The sequence below is a fragment of the Salmo salar genome, chromosome 22 (genome assembly GCF_965601325.2).
Source record: "Salmo salar chromosome 22, fSalSal1, whole genome shotgun sequence".
Taxonomy (NCBI): Eukaryota; Metazoa; Chordata; class Actinopteri; order Salmoniformes; family Salmonidae; genus Salmo; species Salmo salar.
In genome coordinates, this window is record NC_138312.1 from 11,962,501 (window position 1) to 11,985,395 (window position 22,895).

The 22,895-nt window shown below is 42.7% G+C and overlaps 1 pseudogene across 1 annotated transcript in view; it reads right to left on the reverse strand.

Moving 5' to 3' along the window:
- LOC106582749 (guanine nucleotide-binding protein G(s) subunit alpha-like) overlaps nucleotides 1-22,895 on the reverse strand; it is a 45,493-nt pseudogene that overhangs the window by 1,230 nt on the left and 21,368 nt on the right. Inside the window, exons 3-9 of the transcript XR_014382126.1 lie at nucleotides 21,246-21,300; nucleotides 20,965-21,084; nucleotides 15,794-15,891; nucleotides 1,057-1,185; nucleotides 866-924; nucleotides 591-711; nucleotides 169-299 (exon numbers count right to left, since the gene is read on the reverse strand). The product of XR_014382126.1 is annotated as a guanine nucleotide-binding protein G(s) subunit alpha-like (transcript). The remainder of the gene's footprint in view (nucleotides 1-168; nucleotides 300-590; nucleotides 712-865; nucleotides 925-1,056; nucleotides 1,186-15,793; nucleotides 15,892-20,964; nucleotides 21,085-21,245; nucleotides 21,301-22,895) is intronic.

The following is a 22,895-nucleotide window of genomic DNA, read 5'->3' on the forward strand; positions in this document are numbered from 1 at the left end:
AGAGAAGTGTTGTGCCCGTCACTTCGCAAAAAGTTCCAAAGGGTTCTAAGTTATATTATTACAATTGTTACGTTTACAGATTAACAAAAACAACAAAAAACTTGATCTTGACAGCCTTGAATAGTTACAGTAGAGAGTTGATCAAGAGTATTACTGTATTTCCCTTACCATCATCTGGCGTAGTGTAGCGTGCAAACTCTGGGAAATACTCTTCAATTTTAGATTTCCCTGCCAACACCTTCTCTGCTAGCAGGTCCTGTTTGTTCAGGAAGAGGATGACAGAAATGGTCCGTAGCCACCTGAGGAGAGAAACAACAACAAAGTGAGTTCAGGTAGACGTATTCAAGTCAATGACTAATACATTTACACAGCACACCATGGTTCTACAAATCATAGACCAAGGCCAGAAAGCACATTTTATTGTGGCGCATTGCATTTTAAATGAGCACAAAAGGAAAAATGTCCATATCGGCAACTGCTGTGGCTGGGATTAACACAACAATACAGTGTGTCAAGGACAGGAATGGCTTTGTGAGGGCAAAGAGAGGGGGAGAGGCCTGAAAGGGGGAGAGAGCATTGAGAGGTCTTGCCTGTTGTTCCAGATGTTCTTGAAGAGGTTGAGGGCCTCCTGCAATCGGTTGGTCTGATTGTCTTCCCGGATCACCATGTTGTAGCTGCTGCTGGCCACCACGAATATAATGGCCGTCACATCTGGAGGGACAGACAAGGAGAGAGAATCACCACTGGGTTAGACATGATACAGGACATGTTCATGGATGTGAAGGTGGCTGCATCCCCATGCCATTTGCTATACACTTATTGGTGGGAAGAAATACAATGGTATTGGGTAGTACGGAGGCCTTACCATTAAAACACTGAATCCACTTTCGACGTTCGTCCCTCTGACCTCCAACATCAAACATACTGGGAGAGGAGAAAAGACAGAGTTACTTACAGCCCAGTAGATCAACTGATAACAAGTAACACAAAGGGAACAACAGTTTACTGACGTTAATCTTGCATTTAAAAGAAAAATGGCTGACACATCAAACTCACTGAAAATTGACTTTGTCCACTTGGAATCTTGTCTCGAAGATCCCTGAAGTCAGTACTCTGCATCTCAACAAGTCCTGATCAGTGGGCGTGTAGTCACTCTGCTTCACAATTTCAATCTTGTCTAAAAAGCTGTAAAAGGCGGAAGCAGAATAGATTACACACTTGACAGCTAAGGACACACAACAGGAAATATAGAGAGTATAATGTGCATAGAAAGTAGCAGAAATTACTAATTTGCACGACATAACAATATTCTTCTTTCCTGAGCTACAGATGACCAAACTCCACACAGTACCCCAAATGACCAAGCATCAGAAATGGTCAAACCAGAACTGTTGTATAATACCAAAACCTCAATGCGTGTTATGGCTGTATTTGAGCCATTACATTCCTGTTATCTGTCTGTGAACTCAGGGCTGAGTTCAGCCAGCTGCAGGGGAGACATGGAGGGGCAACCACGACCACACAATGTTTCACCATATATTTGATTTATTTATTTCACCTTTATTTAACCAGGTAGGCCAGTTGAGAACAAGTTCTCATTTACAACTGCGACCTGGCCAAGATAAAGCAAAGCAGTGCGACAAAAACAACAACACAGAGTTACACGTGGGATAAACAAACGTACAGTCAATAACACAATAGAAAAATCTATGTACAGTGTGTGCAAATGTAGAAGAGTAAGGAGGTAAGGCAATAAATAGGCCTGTCAAACTGACCAGACCATACACATTCTCAAGATGACATTGGTGGGCATTCCACCTCTGGTAAATTCCATACCAGACAGACTAAGACTAGGGGAGGGAGGTTGCAGTCCTCAACCAGTAAAGCAAAAAGATGGAGAACACTTCCACAAACGACCAGCAGAGGGAGTGTCTTTTTTTCCTCCACAGCAAGATCACAGAGGCTTGCAGTGTGAGTCACCAGCCGTTTGCTCTGTCAGACACTGTAGTCAATGGAGCTGCTGTAGTAGTAATAGTGAGGGGGAGGGGAAGACTTTAAATGTTAGATGCACACAGTTCAACCATGAAACATGTTTATGCTGAATTTAGAGAGCTAATGGTCTATAGACGACTGACTGATGTGACTTGTCGTCAGCCAGCAGAGGCCAATCGGATCCCCTCCTCCATCCTGAAAGGAAGAGGCCCACCCTTTTTTCTACATGTGGACCCTTGGTGTGGACTGTCGTCATTGGTCCAGTCAATTGGGCAGAGGGTCTCGCTAGAATGGTGTGACAAGCCTAACCTCGCACCATGGACATATGCTACACATCAGAGCGGGCTTGTGTGTTGTGTCGTCCAAATCAAACGCAATGATTGCAGTGTGAAATAAATGGAAAACAGCTCATTTCCACAGTGAAGTGCAGTGATTCAGGGCATTATTGACGATCTCCAGGGAGACTTGCTATTGGAATAGGGAGGCCTGGTAACCCGCCTCACGTCCAGTACCCCACCATGGAGAATCAGTGTGCTGCCTGTCCGGTACGTAACCCCCCCACCCTGAGATAACCAGGAATGTGACACACTAGGGTGAAATATGACAGGAGGGCTGCAGGTCACACACAGAGAGAGAGAGGAGGTTGTGCAGACAGACAGGCAGGCCCACACACACACACACACACGCTCACTCTCTCTCACACAGACACACACATCCTCACACGCATGCAGAACCAGCAAGCTACCACCTCCCTCTTGGGACTGAGTGGTGAGGCTGGTCTCATACCACAACTGCTCTGATGTGTCCACAGGTCCAGTCCAAATACACATGTCAATTTTAGAATTTCTCCCTATTAATAGAGCTAGTCCAATAATAACCCTCCCCAGTAGTCAGACTGAATAATAGTGTTGCCCCAGTAACAGTTCAGCCCACACTGCTACATGTAGATACACTAACCTGGTGTAGTTATATTGGTGGCAGATGGACATTTGTCCTGAATATATTATTTGTATTTGGTGATCTCAAAAGTATTTCAAGGATATCGTCTTTATACAGTGCATTCGGAAAGTATTCAGACCCCTTGACTTTTTCCACAGTTTGTTAGGTTACAGCCTTATTCTAAAAATGATGAAATAGTTATTGTTTCTCTTATCAATCTACACACCATACCCCATAATGACAAAGCAAAAACGTAATTATTTTTTTTTTACAAATTGTATTTAAAAAACAAACTTATATCACATCTACATGAGTATTCAGACCCTTTACTCAGTACTTTGTTGAAGCACCTTTGGCAGCGATTACAGCCTCGAGTCTTGGGTATGACGCTACAATCTTGGCACCCCTGTATTTGGGGAGTTTCTCCCATACTTCTCTGCAGATCATCTCAAGCTCTGTCAGGTTGGATGGGGAGCGTCCCTGCACAGCTATTTTCAGGTCTCTCCAGAGAAGTTCGATCGGGTTCAAGTCCGGGCTCCGGCTGGGCCACTCAAGGACATTCAGAGACTTGTCCCAAAGCCACTCCTGCATTATCTTGGCTGTGTGCTTTGTTGTCCTGTTGGAAGGTGAACCTTCGCCCGAGTCTGAGGTCCTGAGTGCTCTGCAGCAGGTTTTCATTAAGGATCTCTCTGTACTTTGCTCCGTTCATCTTTGTCGTCTCGATCCTGACTAGTCTCCCAGTCCCTGCCGCTGAAAAACATCCCCACAGCATGATGCTGCCACCACCATGCTTCACCGTAGGGATGGTGCCAGGTTTCCTCCAGACGTGACGCTTGGCATTCAGGCCAAAGAGTTCAATCATCAGACCAGAGAATCTTGTTTCTCATGGTCTGAGAGTTTTTAGGTGCCTTTTGGCAAACTCCAAGCGGGCTTTCATGTACATTTTACTGAGGAGTGGCTTCCTCCTGGCCACTCTACAATAAAGGCCTGATTGGTGGAGTACTGCAGAGATGGTTATCCTTCTGGATGGTTCTCCCATCTCCACAGAGGAAGTCTGGAGCTCTGTCAGAGTGACCATTGGGTTCTTGGTCACCTCCCTGACCAAGGCCCTTCTCCCCCGATTGCTCAGTTCCAGCCGGGCGGCCAGCTCTAGGAAGAGTCTTGGTGGTGCCAAACTTCTTCCATTTAAGAATGATGGAGGCCACTGTGTTCTTGGGGACCTTCAATGCTGCAGACATTTTCTGGTACCCTTCCCCAGATATGTGCCTTTGACACAATCCTGTCTCGGAGCTCTACGGGCAATTCCTTCGACCTCATGGCTTGTTTTTTTTTCTCTGATATGCACTGTCAACTGTGGGACCTTATATAGACAGGTGTGTGCCTTTCCAACTCATGCCCAATCAATTGAATTTACCACAGGTGGACTCCAAACAAGTTGTAGAAACATCTCAAGGATGATCAATGGAAACAGGATACACCTTAGTTCAATTTTGAGTCTCATAGCAAAGGGTCTGAAAATGTATTAAATAAATAAATAAATACAAACCTATTTACATAAACTAGCAAAAATGTCAACCTCTTTTTTCACTTAGTCATTATAGGGTATTGTGTGTAGATATTTAATCAATTTTAGAATAAGGCTGTAACCTAAGAACATTTGGGAAAAGTCAATGGGTCTGAAGGCACTGTACATACATATACATAAATATATATATACATACACACATTATACACACATACACATATATATACATACATACATACATACACACACACACATACATACACACATATATATATATATATATATACACACACACACACACACAGTGGGGGAAAAAAGTATTTGATCTCCTGTTGATTTTGTACGTTTGCCCACTGATAAAGAAAGGATCAGTCTATAATTTTAATGGTAGGTTTATTTGAACAGTGAGAGACAGAATAATAACAAACATTTAGAGAAAAACACATGTCAAAAATGATTTGCATTTTAATGAGGGAAATAACTATTTGACCCCCTCTCAATCAGAAAGATTTCTGGCTCCCAGGTGTCTTTTATACAGGTAACGAGCTGAGATTAGGAGCACACTCTTAAAGGGAGTGCTCCTAATCTCAGTTTGTTACCTGTAAAAAAGACACCTGTCCACAGACGCAATCAATCAGATTCCAAACTCTCCACCATGGCCAAGACCAAAGAGCTCTCCAAGGATGTCAGGGACAAGATTGTAGACCTACACAAGGCTGGAATGGGCTACAAGACCATCGCCAAGCAGCTTGGTGAGAAGGTAACAACATTTGGTGTGATTATTCGCAAATGGAAGAAACACAAAAGATCTGTCAATATCCTTGCTCTCAACTTGCCTACCTGGTTAAATAAAGGTGAAATAAATAAATAAATAAATAAAAATCCCTCGGCCTGGGGCTCCATGCAAGATCTCACCTTGTGGGGTTGCAATGATCATGAGAACGGTGAGGAATCAGCCCAGAATTACACGGGAGGATCTTGTCAATGATCTCAAGTCAGCTGGGACCATAGTCACCAAGAAAACAATTGGTAACACACTACGCCGTGAAGGACTGAAATCCTGCAGCGCCCGCAAGGTCCCCCTGCTCAAGAATACATATACATGCCCGTCTGAAGTTTGACAATGAACATCTGAATGATTCAGAGGACAACTGGTGAAAGTGTTGTGGTCAGATGAGACCAAAATGGAGCTCTTTGGCATCAACTCAACTCACCGTGTTTGGAGGAGGAGGAATGCTGCCTATGACCCCAAGAACACCATCTCCACCGTCAAACATGGAAATAGAAACATTATGCTTTGGGGATGTTTTTCTGCTAAGGGGACAGGACAACTTCACCGCATCATTTGACGGGGCCATGTACCGTCAAATCTTTGGTGAGAACCTCCTTCCCTCAGCCAGGGCATTGAAAATGGGTCGTGGATGGGTATTCCAGCATGACAATGACCCAAAACACACGGCCAAGGCAACAAAGGAGTGGCTCAAGGAGAAGCACATTAAGGTCCTGGAGTGGCCTAGACAGTCTCCAGACCTTAATCCCATACAAAATCTGTGGAGGGAGCTGAAGGTTCGAGTTGCCAAACGCCAGCCTCGAAACCTTAATGACTTGGAGAAGATCTGCAAATAGGAGTGGGACAAAATCCCTCCTGAGATGTGTGCAAACCTGGTGGCCAACTACAAGAAACGTCTGACCTCTCTGATTGCCAACAAGGGTTTTACCACCAAGTACTAAGTCATGTTTTGCAGAGGGGTCAAATACTTATTTCCCTCATTAAAATGCAAATCATTTTATAACATTTTTGACATGCGTTTTTCTGGATTTTTTTGTTGTTATTCTGTCTCTCACTGTTCAAATAAACCTACCATTAAAATTATAGACTGATCATTTCTTTGTAAGTGGGCAAACGTACAAAATCAGCAGGGGATCAAATACTTTTTTCCCCCACTGCATATATAGTACCAATCAAAAGTTTGGACACACCTACTCATTCAAAGGTTTTTCTTATAAAGGACAATATCCAAACGTAAAAGTTTATTATTAATATCATGAATTTGGTATCCTACTTATAGGGCTAATGGTAACTACTTCAAAACTTCAAAAGATCCAATCAACCATGGACGAATGATGGTATACCTAGCTTCACATTGAAATGATGGTGTCCTTTGGGGCAAATCAGATGTCAATGTTATTTAGGTAGTCTACGCAAATGAGTATGGAAGCTGATCAATGTCTAAATGTATTGATATGATAGCCCAGCTGAATCGAACGCAGCTTGTTTCCAAAGCTAAGCAGGGTACATTAGCAACAGTCACAAAAATTGTTAAAAGCTTTTAAAAACAATTCTTATGAATGCAACAGTTGGACAATGGATGAAGATTCTCCAAACTTTTAGATTTGTTTTAATACAACAGATGTTGACCAAATTATAGCCCATAAAACAGTTTACTGGCACGGACAAAACATTTGGGGATTTTGGTGGGAATTCAGGTATTACATTTATTATAAAATTTCACTTTTTTACTTCTTAGAATGTACTCATAAATATATATTTTCTTACTGTATCAGGTATTCTTTTAATTAATTTGCATAAATACACTGGGTGTATTTGCATATGTTGCTTTCATTTCAATGCATCTCATTTGTAAACATTTCAACTGTATTAATTGATTACTTTTTCAATTCCCCCCTCCAACCAAAAAATATCAAAATAAAGTGATGTTTCTTCTCTTTTTTTTTGGGCGATTTAAAACCCAGACTAAGCTTTAGCGTTCTTATAGATTCAACAGAAAGCCAATGTCTCCCATTGAGCACATTTCAGCCCTTACCAGGGTGTGTTTGACAGGTCATTACAAAAATGTTTGCAGTCTTAACGCTAACGGTAAAAAAACAACAGGCACTAGCAAGAGTATGAAAGAGTCGCAGGAGTAAAAAGAAAGCAAATCAGTCCAGCGAGATTTAAGTGACAAGTGGATTTTGCACCCCTCAAACGCAATGTAAGAAAAAGATGGATGAAAAAGACAGATCCTCAGGTGGGCGGGGCATGCGTATTGCTAGGGTACTTAGAGGTAGGCACCTAGATGGTAGACTTGTTCTCACTGAAGTGCATTACCCCTCATATACCAGTAGGAGTCACCGTTCAGGCAGGAATTGTTGGACTGCAGCTTCACATTTGATTTCAATATGCCTATCAAGATGGCATGATGTTGAAACAAAGACGTTGATTCAAAACAACCATTTTACGATCAACGCTGAAACAATGTCAAATCAAATATGTCTCATCAAATATGAAATTCAACTTAACTTCAGCCACACTATAGATGAATATAGGATGAAAACTATTTGTTAGGTTTCTACGTGGAGTTCCCAACGCAATTTCAACGTACACATTGTTCTGATGATTACGTTGAAATTATATTGATGTAACAACCTGTTAGTCAGGTTTAAGTTGAAGTTTTTCCCTACGGATGTTGGATCTTAACTACACCTAAACTATAGCCTACTGTAGCCTGGGACAAGGACATCCCTGCCGGCCAAACCCTCTCCTAACCCAGACGACGCTGGGACAATTGTGCTACGCCCCATGGGTCTCCCGGTCATGGCCGGCTGTGACAGGGACTCGAACCCAAAATCTCTAGTGGCACAGCGATGCAGTGTCTTAGACCACTGCGCCACCCGTGTGAATTCTTATGTGGATTATAATAAAGTGACACATCTGTAAGGGGTAGATATATTTATCAATTGTTTTATCATATGTTCAAATCAAGCAATAGGCGGAATACATTATTAGTGGTCTCAGTGCCTGTGCGGTTACAGTCGCTGACCCCGGCACAAATATGCCAGAGTCGCCATGGGATCAAACCCGGGCCACTGCCCTTTGACTCTCCCTCCCCCACTGTCCAATCTCTTCAATAAAAGCTCAACAATTGGGACTGCCTCACTCCTTAAAAAGTACCTTTAAGAAATAATAATTAGCTTGTATAATATAATGATAATACAGTATAATGAATCTAGGCCTAATAATATGCCATTTAGCAGTGGGAGGATTTTAACATTAACACATGGGTGCAGAAAAGTGCCCGATTCTTGAATGATAATGATCAAATCATTGTCGCATGATTAAAGAGACAGGGTTGGCGCAAATTGCAGGAGAGGGGATGGTGAAATCAGCTGTTCAATCAGCTGTCAATCAACTGATGGCCGAAATCAGCTCATCAACTCAGCCAGGGAAACACAAACAGTAGCCTATTGGAATTTAATGAAATAACAACGGGCCTCCATCGATGGCGCTCGACCATCACCAGCTGATGTCTCGTTAAACCATCAATACGCGCTAAATTCACCCGCACAGCTGATCTCAATTGCAGCCATTATTGGTCACCTCATTACCGCTCCCTAAAAGATGACGTCGGAGGTACCTTAGTCCTGCTTGCAACCAAAGTCTTTAATAAAGATATGTTTGCCCTCTTGTTGATATTATCATCGGAACAACTTAGTCCTTTTTTGAACAGACTAAGGTCGATTTAAAAAAAAATAATCTATTTGACAAACATTCTGTACAATAAAGTATTTACTCTTTACGGGCTGCGGCGTTACGTTTTGCTCCAGGCTGGCTCAGATTTCCTACGACTTGGAAAAATGCACCGGAAGCCTGTAGATCGGGCTAAAAACACGTTGTGTTCATCAGGCTTAAAAGGTTGGCTGTGGTTGGTTACACTGCCTACTATGCCAATTTCTCCGTATATAATGGGTCTTAACTTTTAAACTAGCAGAGATCCCACTGTGGAACTTTGATATGCCCTCGGCTCATGACACATTTCAAACTGGCTCTTGTAATGATTTGGGTTGTCAATTCATTTTGGCCTGCATCCAAACCGCCCACGACTGCACTACAAGTCACAGCAAGCACTTCCAACATGTTGCATGCCACTAAACGCCGAATTCAACATGTTATCAAATACTTTAAAAATATGTTTTAGTTAGACCTACAGAAGTCCTAAAATTCTAAATCAAATAGCTAAAAAATCCATGACCATCTTAAAACATTTCCACATGTTAGCTTACTAGATATCGCAAACCAAGAGCTTTAGAGACTTGGTTTATAGTTTAGACTAGGCTTATGATAGTCTGTTACAAAATCAGTCTGACAGTACTTCAATCTGAAGGAAGTATGGTTTGAAGTGACTGAAATGCATCAGAAAGGTCTAGAAGATCATCAGACAATGATTTTGGATGATCTTCTGTGCAGAAAAAAAACAATCATCATTGATGGTGTTCTTTATCCCCCCAATTCTGATTTAGTACCTGGTCTGGTCCACTCTGTTCTAAAGAGGCTTGTGAACACTGTAGAAGGAAACAGAAGACACGTGTTCCTGAGAGTCTTTCAGTGATGGGGTCATAATGTTTTTTAGCTTAAACAGTTCAATTTGAAGGAATAAAACAAATACCGCTCTGTTTATTACAACCAGATCTAGCAGCAACCAAAGCAACAACTAGTTTGGGAAACGCTGGCTTAGATTTACAGGGGTTTGAGGCTGGCAAAATTATTATTGTGATTTAATGCGTAGTTCATTGAGAATGTACCGCTAATCCCAAAAAATATGTATTTTCCACATCCAGAAAATACGCATTTTCAACGTCTGAAAAATATGTATTTTCGATGTCCGGAAAATACGTCTTTTCATCTTTCATTCAGCACCTAAAATGCACCTGACGTCAACGTCTGGAAAAGTCTTTTCAACATAATTTAGCTTACTGGGTACGCTACACTACACATCCAGAAGTCGCTCTGACACAGAATAGAGAGGGACAGAAGGAGAGGAAAGAGAGAGAAGGCTGTGTCTGACATTACAGAGCTGCTCCAAAAATAGCTCCCTGGCGCCCTGGCCTCCAGCTTGGTTGTCATGGTGACAGAACCACAGGCGCTATAAATAGACTATCAGCTCCAAATCTTCTGTGACTGGAGTGGGGCCAGAGAGAGGGAGAGACAGACATAGAAAGAAAAGAGGAGGAGAGAGAAAGAAATGCAGGGAGAGAAGAGGGGGGGAGGGAAAGGTGGAGAGAGGCCAGCAAAGGGAGGGGGGCGAGCCCTCCCCAAAAAGGGCTGTGAAGAACAGAATGCTGGAAGGAAAGGGGGCAACACAGGCTCTAAACAGGAGAGCATTCCAGAAATCACAACAACTTAGCTACGTACGCAGACTAGGAAAGTTGTGAGACGCACAACAGTGTTACAGCCATACAGCTGGAACCAACAACCGTTTACCTATTCTCACGCTGGAAATGCAGTCAGCTTGATCAATAACTTAAGGATGATTTGATATCTGCTTTGTGCAGTGTGTGCACCCACACGAACACACAAAATCAGGGCTTTCAGTTTGAAAAGCGTTCCTACACTCTCCTCAAACCCTGTTTCCAGTGAAACCTTTCTCCCTTTCCCTCCCTCCCTCCCTCCCTCCCTCCCTCCCTCCCTCCCTCCCTCCCTCCCTCCCTCCCTCCCTCTCGCTCTCCCCCCCTCCCTCCCTCATGTGATGACTCAGTGACTCAGTCCCAGCCATTTTCTGTCCCTGCAAAGATACTACTACAAACTTGGAGACGGAGAGAATGGGAGAGAAAGAGTTTACCAAGAGAAGTGTTCAGAGGAGTAAAGATAGTGTGGGCTTTGAGGGAAACCTACGCCACATTATAGTAGCGTCAAAAGTGGAGAGCATTGACAGGCCAGACCGAATGGTCTATAGCTCAGCTGATACATAGGACAGCGGCTAGGCTGCTCCACACAGCTCCATTTCCTCAGCATTTCCACAGAAAGCTCTCCACAGCAGCCTGAGGGGAACAGCTCAACAACCTCTCTCTGCGGCATTGCAACTTCACTTCCCAGTCTTGTTCGCCCAATTATCTAGCGACTTTAGGTGCAAACCTTATCAGGAAAGCTGAGCTACAAATGCAAAAATGAGGCCTAGTTGATCAATTTGGGTATGGAATACAGAATTTAGCCCAAAGCGAACAATTGAAAATGCATTTTGAGAGATTATCAAACAAGACTGCAAAACTCCTAATGGATAGAGCCATTTGTTTTATATTGAAATTTATTTCAAACACCCTTTTTTGTGACATTCATGTAGGTCTGAGATTTATGCAGGTTTACCATGCTCTCGGTAGGTCTAAACCACAGAACAAAATTGGCTGACATTTTACTTTGGGTCTCTGTTTTGGTTTCCTATCTGTACTACCGTATCGTCTTTATGTTCCTGTTGGAACTTTTCAAGGCACTCCCCAAATTGAACCCCAATTCATAACGGGATCCGGTAAAAGTTCTCTCTCAAGAATCTGCAACGTAGCATGTTGTATCACTATTGTTGAGGAATTAAAATGTGGTGCTCAGTTACAGAAATACATTATGACCCCATTTTGACTACACAAATAAGGAACACTTGTAACAACAGCCATTTCAATACTTCTAGTCATGTGACTGACATAAGAGGAGGGTGATCATATATGTGGTATAAAATGAAATGATGCAGATACATGTGCCACGCGATGCAATCCCATGGGTGTTGTGAAATAAATACAGAGTGGAGTATATTTCAGTGTTTTTGGACAATCAAAATGTTGCACTGTAAACTAAGAATAATTCACTCTCTGGTATTGCTAAAATGATTGCGATACAAAACATCCGGAATTAAAAACAACACAGACAACCACATATGTGACAGAAAGAGCCAAGAAGACATCAAAACCAAACAATCTGGCGATACCAGAAAAGAAGGTATTCCATGGGCCTGCCTCCATCTGACTGAGGCCGCATTGCCATTTCAACATCCTCAGCCGAGTTCTTATCACACACACAGAGAGCGGGGAACACTACAGAGGGAGGGCCTTGACATTCCCTCACCAACTCAGACAGAGATTTTCATTTCATGCCAACACCTTCATCAATGATGCTAGAGTTGTCTCTCTTTCCCCAACACACACACACACACACACACACACACACACACACACACACACACACACACACACACACACACACACACACACACACACACACACGCTCATTCTTTCTCCTTCTGCAGCTAGCTTGAGTTAAAAATAGCTCTCCCTCTCTCTTTCTCGGCTGCTCCGTTTACATAAGCATACAGCGGGGGGAGGGGAGCACTTCCGGTCTGGCCACCCAGCCCAGTCCAGCATCTGATCCACAACACAGGCTGGGCTGCTGAGCTTCTGGGTGTGGGAGACTGGAGGAGAGGGCTGACATACCTACCCCGCAATTCAGGAAAGACCTCTCTCTGTACGTCTCCATTTAGCCTGCACGAAACTGTCTGTCTGCCTGCCTGTGTTTGACGGTCCAGGAGCGGGTCCCATCCCGGTGCACAGAATAACAAACCAGAATTAGGGCTGGGCGATATGACCTAAAAATCATATCTCGATTTTTTTCAAACTTACGGGCGATTCACGATATACAGTGCCTTCGGAAAGTATTCAGACCCTTGACTTTTTCTACATTTTGTTACGTTACAGCCTTATTCTAAAATTGATTAAATAAAACAATTTCCTCATCAATCTACACACAATACCCCATAATGACAAAGCGAAAATAGGTTAAGAAAAATGTCTTAAATAAAAAACAGAAATACCTTATTTACATAAGTATTCAGACCCTTTGCTATGAGACTCGAAATTTAGCTCAGGCACACACCTGTCTATATAAGGTCCCACAGTTGACAATGTATGTCAGTGCAAAAACCAAGCCACAGGGTCAAAGGAATTGTCCGTAGAGCTCCGAGACAGGATTGTGTCGAGGCACAGATCTGGGGAATGGTACCAAAAATGTTCTGCAACACTGAAGGTCCCCAAGAACACAGTGGCCTCCATCATTCTTAAATGGAAGAAGTTTGGAACAACCAAGACTCTTCCTAGAGCTGGCCGCCCGGCCAAACTGAGCAATCGGGGGAGAAGGGCCTTGGTCAGGGAGGTGAAGAGCCTGATGGTCACACTGACAGAGCTCTAGAGTTCCTCTGTGGAGAAGGGAGAACCTACCAGAAGGACAACAAGCTCTGCAGCCCTCCACAATCAGGCCTTTATGGTAGAGTGGCCAGACGGAAGCCCTCCTCAGTAAAAGAAACATAACAGCCCGCTTGGAGTTTGCCAAAAGGCACCTAAAGACTCTCAGACCATGAGAAACAAGATTATGTGGTCTGATGAAACCAAGATTGAACTCTCTGGCCTGAATGCCAAGCGTCACGTCTGGAGGAAACCTGGCATCATCCATACGGTGAAGCATGGTGGTGGCAGCATCATGCTGTGGGGATGTTTTTCAGCGGCAGGGACTGGGAGACTAGTCAGGATCAAGGCAAAGATGAGCGGAGCAAAGTACAGATAGATCCTTTATGAAAACCTGCTCCAGAGTGCTTAGAACCTCAGACAGGGACGAAGGTTCACCTTCCAACAGGACAATGACCCTACGCACACAGCCAAGACAACACAACCATTTCTACAAACCAGTTTTTGCTTTGTCATTATGGGGTATTGTGTGTAGATTGATGATGAAAAAAACAAAATTTAATAACATTTTAGAATAAGGCTGTAACCTAACAAAATGTAGAAAAAGTCAAGGGGTCTGAATACTTTCCGAAGGCACTGTACATCTCAATTTTGTTTTACGTTTCTCAAAATAAGCTTTGTTGAACAATTAAAAAGGTCAACAGACTGCATTTCAAACAGTCGGGAATAATCAAATGAATTCAGGGTTTGAAAAATTACACCTTGGCTAAATACAAGCCTTCGACCATAAGACCCTCTAATAACTACATTATTTTATAAAAAATAGTTTAACCTGCTATTTTGCAATAATCACTGATCTGGCTTTCAAGACTGTCTATGAAAATAAACAAATTGTGTTACAAATGTAACCAGAACCGTGCACAACGCACATCCACGAATAATGACTAACTTCTGGTAGCAGGCATTATAGAAAATTAATACAGGTCTCAAAAACAATCTCTCCAGCACAAGCCCAAGGCTAGCGTGTAGCCAGGCTAATCTTTTATATTTAAAGTCTAGCCAACTTGGAGCTATTTGCTGGTTGACAAGGTAGAACAGTTGAACTGTTAATTAAGAAACGCACCCTCTCGACTGTCTCCAACTGATGGAACAACCTAGCCTGTTCATTTTGTCTAGATGTTGAAATCAAGTGGCATACCTGGATAAGATGATGCTTATTTCTCAGAATGAGAACGAGTTGCCAACTCCTTATATAAATACCTATTTTTATGCTATCTGCACATTTATAAAAACACAGACTAGACAGCTAGCACGTAACAGTATGTGGCTAAAATGCTGCTAGCGGTACCTGGTACTGTAACGCTGCGTGCGGCAGAAACTGAGCATTCATTTTCCACAATAATGTTCATCGATACTCCCGTCTTACTAGGGTCTGCGCTGTTCTACATTTTGGGAGTTGAGACATAAAAAGGGTATCGTTACAAAGGTTAAGTCCTCCTCCATTAATGAAATAATGTCTCAATGTGTTTCGTGTCGACATGAACGATTTATGTTGGACCAAACCTCAAATGCAAATAGCGAGTTGAAACGGCTCGCTGTCAGAGAGGAAGAAGTGATATTTAGTCTCTTTGTTGTTGTGAGTGGCAGGGGGGAGGGGCTTGGTGTCTGTGTGCGAGTGGGAAGTTGCACAAGTGCACATAGCACAGAAGAAGCGAAGGAGAAAAGACCAAAAAAGACAAACACTAATAAAAATAAAAAATGGGGGAAAAGTAAACCCTTGATTCTTGCGATACAAGCATTTGGAACATTGTGCTGAAACATACATTAGAAAAGACTCGAATCAATTCGATATATTACCCGGCCCTAACCAGAATCACATCTTGCTGCAACGCGCCAAGAGCATCTGCCTTCTAAGACCTCTGGGTTCATGTGACCAGTGCATGACTTACAACAGAGGCAGGCCTGACAGAGATCAAAGGACGGATAAGAAAGAATTCCAGAAATGACAAGCTAGGAGCCGAGGAGGAAGGAAAGGGGAAACTCTACTGTAAAAACCTCTCCCAACACAGCCACAATGAACCTGTACCGTAAGTGCACAAATCAACAGCTACACAAATAAATACCCACGCTACAGTAACACACAATCTCAACAACAGCCATACTGTGCATTGGGGTTGCCATTGTCAGCTGGACAAATACAACAAGTTTGCAAATGAAAAAAAAACGTGCATACTAAACCTGTACTCAAGTTCGAGTCTTGAATTGATGATATGAATTCCGAGTAAGTGTCAACGAATGTGTTACACAGCACGTTACGCAGAGGGACAACGACTGGGTACTTACTACTGTGCACAGTCGATCAGCTGGTACTCATTGGATCTCTCGAAGCAAGCCTTCACCCCCTCGTCTTGCCATAGGTTCTTTGCATGCTCATAGAACTCCTGCGGAACAACACAACACAGAGAACTGGATCAGGACAGTCCATGGCTAGAGAAGAGAACCGGTTGCTCAGATTAGAGAAGTCCTTTTTTAGCTTACATTTCAGGTATTCATTTCATTCAGGCAATAGCCAAAATGTAAGCCTAGGCCCTGCCCGCTAGGCACTCATCGAGATCTGAAATTGGATTTGTTGAGCAATACGGTGAACATTTCACCTAGCCTATCGGAAGAAAAGATTCATCAATGATTGCTTAAATCGAACCTATCCAGGCTTTTGCTCTAGTCCTATTATAGCACACCTCGCCAGCTAATCCTGAGGACGAGATCATTAGTATGAACATGTGTTTAAGTTAAACTGAAACAAAATCCTACAGGAGCTGCCCAGAAGGGTTAGCCATCCCTGGGCTAACATGGAGTCGATTTGGAATTCAACATTAATTCAACCAATCAGAACGCTTTTTTTTTGGTCTGTAAAATAACATATTTGGGGAGGGCATTGCATGTGTATTCCTTTTAGTGGTCTCATTGAACCTACAGCTGTACCCATCCCTTTGGGAAGATGCTGCCATGTTGACATTGGTGAGTGGAGGACAGAGTGGGCGCAGGACACGAGATACAGAGGGAACCAAACATTCTTCAAATCAAGGAGCCTACACAGGAACAATGAGGGACAGCAAACATAACTTTCCCTTCTCAACTGATAAGGATTCTCTTAAGAATTCCCAACTAGGCTTCCTCATAAGGTTCTACAGCTGCACCATCAAGAGCATCCTGACATGGTGGCATCACTGCCTGGTATGGCAACTGCTCTGCCTCCGACCGCAAGGCACTACAGAGGGTAGTGCGAACGGCCCAGTACATCAATGGGGCCAAGCTTCCTGCCTTCCAGGACCTCTATACCAGGCGGTGTCAGAGGAAGGCCCTAAAAATTGTCAAGGACTCCAGCCACCCTAGTCATAGACTGTTCTCTCTGCTACCGCACGGCAAGCGGTACCGGAGCACCAAGTCTAGGTCCAAGATGCTTCTAAACAGCTTCTACCCCCAAGCCATAAGACTTCCTGAACACCTAATCAAATGGCTACCCACCGAGACTATTTGCATTGCTCCCCCTTTTACACCGCTGCTACTCTCTATTGTTATCATCTATGCATAGTCACTTTAATAACTCTAAAGAACATGTACATATTACCTCGACTAACCGGTGCCCAGCACATTGAGTCTTTACCGGTACCCCCCTGTATATAGTCTCGCTATTGTTATTTTACTGCTGCTCTTTAATAACTTTTATTTCTTATTCTTATCCGTATTTTTTTTTTTAACTGCATTGATGGTTAGGGGCTCGTAAGTAAGCATTTCACTGTAAGGTCTACACCTGTTGTATTCTGCGGATGTGACTAAAACAATTTGATTTGATTTGACAATCGTAAGACAAAGGCCTACATGGCAATTGATATAACTACCAACATGCAAACAAAACAGAAATGTAATTATCTGTCAGTCTCACTCTGAACACACTGCAATCCTGACATTCAGTTTTGTGGTAAATCAACACGCATTCGAATGCGAGTGATTCAGAAGCAGGGCCAGGTGTTTCACCTAACCACGTTGCCTAACCAGGTAGGCTAAAACTCCTGTCCCTATTCACAAGGTATCCCATCAGCTACATAGCCGAGGACAGACAGACAGCGAGGAGAGGAGATATATGAGGAAAATTAACATAGAGGTTCAGCAAGTTCACTGAGACACGGACAGAATTTTACTGAGACGCAAGGCAGTTGCATAGAATAAGCCAAACTCTAAGGGTTGGGGGCTGTACAATGGTAAGGAAAACACTTGGGATAAAGTATATCCAGGATATCAGCTAAGCTCAGTAGCCCTCTCCTTCTCTATAGTGTTTCCTCTCCCTCCCGTCAGTCTCCCTGTTCCCTGTCAGAAGCCCAAGCAGAGCGGAGCGGCAGGCAGAGTGAACCAGTCAGACTGGTTCCTGGTAGGCCCTAGCCTAGGGCCAGGAGATGGGAGGGAGAGGGAGGAGGCAGAGGCCTATCAGATAGTCTTCTCTGCCCAAAACACACACAAACCCACATTTAATGTAATGCATTAGATGCTTCAGAGAAGTAGTCAATAGCCACATACATTCCAATCCACCATATTGACATAGATTCCCTTGGCACAGCAACAGAGCATATAAAATATCTCCAAATCTATAGAAAGCATCAGGGCAAACTCTAACCTAATGTTGCAACTAGGGCTGTGAGGGTCATGGAATTTTGGATGACGGTAATTGGCCAACCGAATGACCGCGGTCTCTGTCATAACCCTTCTCCTTTCCTCCACTCCTGACTATGTGCTGCTATTGAAATCAATGATGGCATTCAAGTCAATGATGGCCTAATGGGTGGACTGGTGGCCATTGCAAATGTAGGCTACCCATAGGAGCAAAGCAGGAAGTAAAAGCAGGAAGTAAAAGCAGGAATGGCACCCATCAATATGTGCTGTGATTTGTTGATTCAACTCAACTGACATTACAAAAACGACATTCCATTGCATAAGCCACATCAGTTAACGTCATTTGAATGAACATTCTATATTACCGTGGAAATGATTGCATCACAATACCAGGCAGCCATTGCGAGTGAACCCATAGATGCGTTAAAAGATTCAATGGAACGCAGACATCCCATTGACCAGAATGGCGCACATTCAGCAAATCTGGTCCAACAAAGTGGATATTTGTCAAATCTGTCAAGATTTTTCTATTGTAACAGGCCAACAATGTCCTTAAGTCTGATTTGGATATATTTGGCATGTGGTAGTCAGGTTCAGAAGAAGTGACTGCTAAACGCTAACTCTCGTTCGTATACGCCGGTTAGCATAGCTAGCGTACAGAAATTGGTGATGACAGCCAAAGTCGTTTTTTAAGACTGTAAAGCAGTTGATTGGTAACGATGACATGAACATCTGCTTGTGTTAGGGTTGACATCCATACAAGCATTATACACATATAAACAACAGCCTAAATGTAGACTTATTTTTTCTGGGGGGCAATGATCTTTCCCCCACGGCCCTACCCCACGTGTTTCCATTGTAATTCCATTGTTTTGGTTGAGTTCGATTGACCTCTTTACCGCTTCTGAGTTTACCAATAAAAATAAAAGTTTACCATTCAAATTGCCAGCGTTAGATGTTCTAAGCCCATTTTATTCATTGTTTGCTATAACACCTTGCTTATTTCAGCAAGAGGCAACAATGTTTCATCATGTTGTTAAGAGTCCATGTTATCGCGGAAACGGACTCAACCGCATGAATGCCATGCCATGCCCAAATAATGTATATATCATCGGGGCATGGACTCTCCTGCGTTCCACAAGGATATATTCCCATAGTTGTGTCAAGTTGGCTGGATGTCCTTTGGGTGGTGAACCATTCTTGATACACACAGGAAAAACTTGAGCGTTAAAAACCCAGCAGCGTTGCAGTTCTTGACACACTCAAACCAATGCGTCTGGCACCTATTAACATACCACATTCAAAGGCACTTAAATCTTCTATCTTGCCCATTCACCCTCTGAATAGCACACATACACAATCCATGTCTCAATTGTCTCAAGGCTTAAAAATCCTTCTTTAACCTGTCTCCTCCCATTTAGCTACACTGATTGAAGTGGATTTATCAAGTGACATCCATAAGGAATCATAGCTTTCACTTGGTCAGTCTATGTCATGGAAAGAGCAGCTGTTCCTAATGTTTTGTACACTGAGTACATATGTTTTTTTAAACGGTTATGACAGTTATTTTACTTCATCCATAACCATCGGTTACACGGTTATACGGTAGTAGTGCCAGCCCTAGTTGTATCTTCTGATTCAGAATCAGAAAACGTTATTACATATTGGTCATACATCACTTTCGAAATTACATTTAATCTGGATTGGAATTTCTGGCTTACTTGCATTGAACATCTTTACATGCCTTGCTTGCCTGGCTGTCTGTCTGCCTGCCTGCCTGCCTGCCTGCCTGCCTGCCTGCCTGCCTGCCTGCCTGCCTGCCTGCCTGCTTACCCTGCCTGTCTGCCTGTCCACCCTGCCGGTCTGCACGCCTGTCTGCCCTGGGAACATACAGTTTGGAGGAAATCCCTGAGGGTCCTGGTGTTTCAGAGAGGAACTCCCATCAGACCCATTTAGTGTTATTAAACACAATCAGTGTTAACAGGCACAGGCCATGCATCTCTCAGGTGAGAGCCTCATTCAATTGTGAGCATCCCAAGGGGAGTACACCTGCTAATTACTTAACCACAAAACAGACAGACAGACAGACAGACAGACAGACAGACAGACAGACAGACAGACAGACAGACAGACAGACAGACAGACAGACAGACAGACAGACAGACAGACAGACAGACAGACAGACAGACAGACAGACAGACAGACAGACAGACAGACAGACACCATACTGTTTCAAGTTGTATTAATCGTATGTACGGAATACGCGTGGCATACATTGTCCAACGAAATGCTTACTTGCAGGTTCCTTCTCAACAATGCAACAACAATAAGAAATAACAAAATATAAGAATAGGAACATGAAGCAAATGGCTCAGTAGAATATAATAAACATTTTAGCATAAGTATAACACAGGAAGACACAATTTATAATCCAGTATTTTCACATATTTACCCATTCACTGACTGGACCTATTATATCCTGCCTCATCTTAGAGTTCTTCCTTTTGAAATTCAAAAACGTAGACCTATATCAAGTTAGCAGCCAGTTTGACTAATATTCATAGTTTCAACAGTTGAAAACTTTGAGATGGAGATTATCCTTTGGGACATGAACTCTGAATAAGACAACAGTATCCAATTAGTTCAAACCAGACTGTTTTAGCCCACTGAGCTAAAGACACGTATCTACAGGTTTCAGTCAAAGTTACTCATCAAGTGAGTGTGGTTCATTGGACCACCTCTTTTACTGCAGTCTCCAGAGGGTGGCTACCTGACGTCAGAGAAAAACCCTGAAACATGTCAACATAACAGGTATAGTGTGTGATCTTTTTTATTCTAAAAATACTTACCGATGTAAATTCAAAATCCTTCTGATTTACTAGGTTCAGGATGTATTCGATTCGGAACTGGTGTGCTGGGTTGGCTAACTGGACTGGGGGTGTGAGTGTATTCATGGCTGTCACTATAGTCTGAAATGAAGGAAAAATAGAAAGACAATGCTTTAAAAAAAAAAAAAAATAAAAAATACTGAGGAAAAACGTAAATATTCTTTTCAAAATCGATACATCAAAACATTTGAAGGATTTCCTCTATTGGGCTACTAGTACTGAAAACAGTACCAATTACTTACCTCAACAGCTTCCTTTATGTTATTTTTTATGTCTTGAATTTTCTTTTTTTTCTCCCTGAGAAGCATGAAAATTAGGAGGTTAGTCACCAAATACAATCAAAATCAACATAAAGGTGTAGTAACACAATGACAAGTCGAATGGGCAGATTGGCAATCTTTACTCATGGCTGAAGTCTGCAAACCCCCAAAAAATAAGGGCCCAACCACACAGATTTCATATCCATCAAAAATTGAGCCAAAGGTATTGCTATGGGGCTCATGCGTTGATGGATGACGGAGAGACAACGTCATTTGGATAGATAGACAGATACATAGCGCATTCTTCATGCATTTCATCAGTCTCTGTGTAGCTGGGTTGTAAGAATTTAGGAGTTGCCGTGAGCAAGTAAGAGAGAGGAGAGGAGACTCCACCACATTCCTCACACGAAGACCCCGAAAACAACAGTAAAAAAAAAAAAAGAACTGCCATACCAATCTCTTCTCACCTCTGCCATACCACCCTTCTCCTCCATCTGCTTCTCCATTCTTATCCCCTCTCCCTATTATTCTGTCCCTCCCCACCTCCATCTCCTTCTGTCCTCCTCATCCTGCTCTCCAGCACCTAGCACTGACTGGCACTGCCTGTCCCCCTTTCAGTAGGTAGGAACAACATTCTGGTCTGAAGGGCAAGCAGAGGCAACAACCCTGAACTGAAGCAAGTATTTATCAATAGGCTAGACCGGGGTGCACGGCTGTGGAACACTAAACATCTGTCCTGAATTGACCATCAAGACATTCTGTATAAAAGGTCCCTGCTATGGACTGACTGACTGATCTGTGTGTGCACAAGTGTGTGTCTGCAAGTGTGTCGGTGTGTAATGTTTACCTACTACAGTATATGTTTTGAAATTGCGCTTTGTATTAGGTGATCTGTATTATATGATATGCAATTAATGTGTGAGCAGTGGTGCGTGTATATACACGAGACAAATTTCTCCTTTGGACAATGAAGTTGATCTGATCTTATTTAGCCATATGTGGAAGCCAATAGGGCTGTGAATTCCCAGGGACCTCACGATACGATGTTATCACTATTCTTAGGTGCCGATACGACGTATCAGCGATTCTATATGTGTTGCGATTAGATACTGTGATTGTATTGCGATTCGATATTCCAAACATATTGCTCATCATACGCCTGCTGTAGAGGGACAAGAGAGAGCCATGAGAACATGTTTTGATCAGTCGTGGAAAGAAAAGTGCTGGGGAAAAAATGGCTACCTATTTAAAAAGAAGATGGAGAACAAGTTATGAAGGACAAATACTGGCGTTTTGGTGCAGGTAACTTGCAAAAATAATATTGCGATAGTCAAAACAATACGATACGACATAGTCAAAAATAATATAAATAATATAATTTTTTGCATCATCAGTAAGAGCCAAGGCCTTTTGACGTATATGTGTTTCCTCTGGAAAAAAATTGTAGCAGTAGAGGAAGAAATAGAAAATGTAGTAGAAAGGACTGAGAAACTCACTTCACCTGACTTTTTAAAAGGACATTCTACTCCACAATTAATTAAAATAAAATGATGCTGACACCATCTAAAATATAATTTCCACCTCCAGAAATGAGCCCAATAACATACTGGTAAAATGATTTGTTTAAATGAT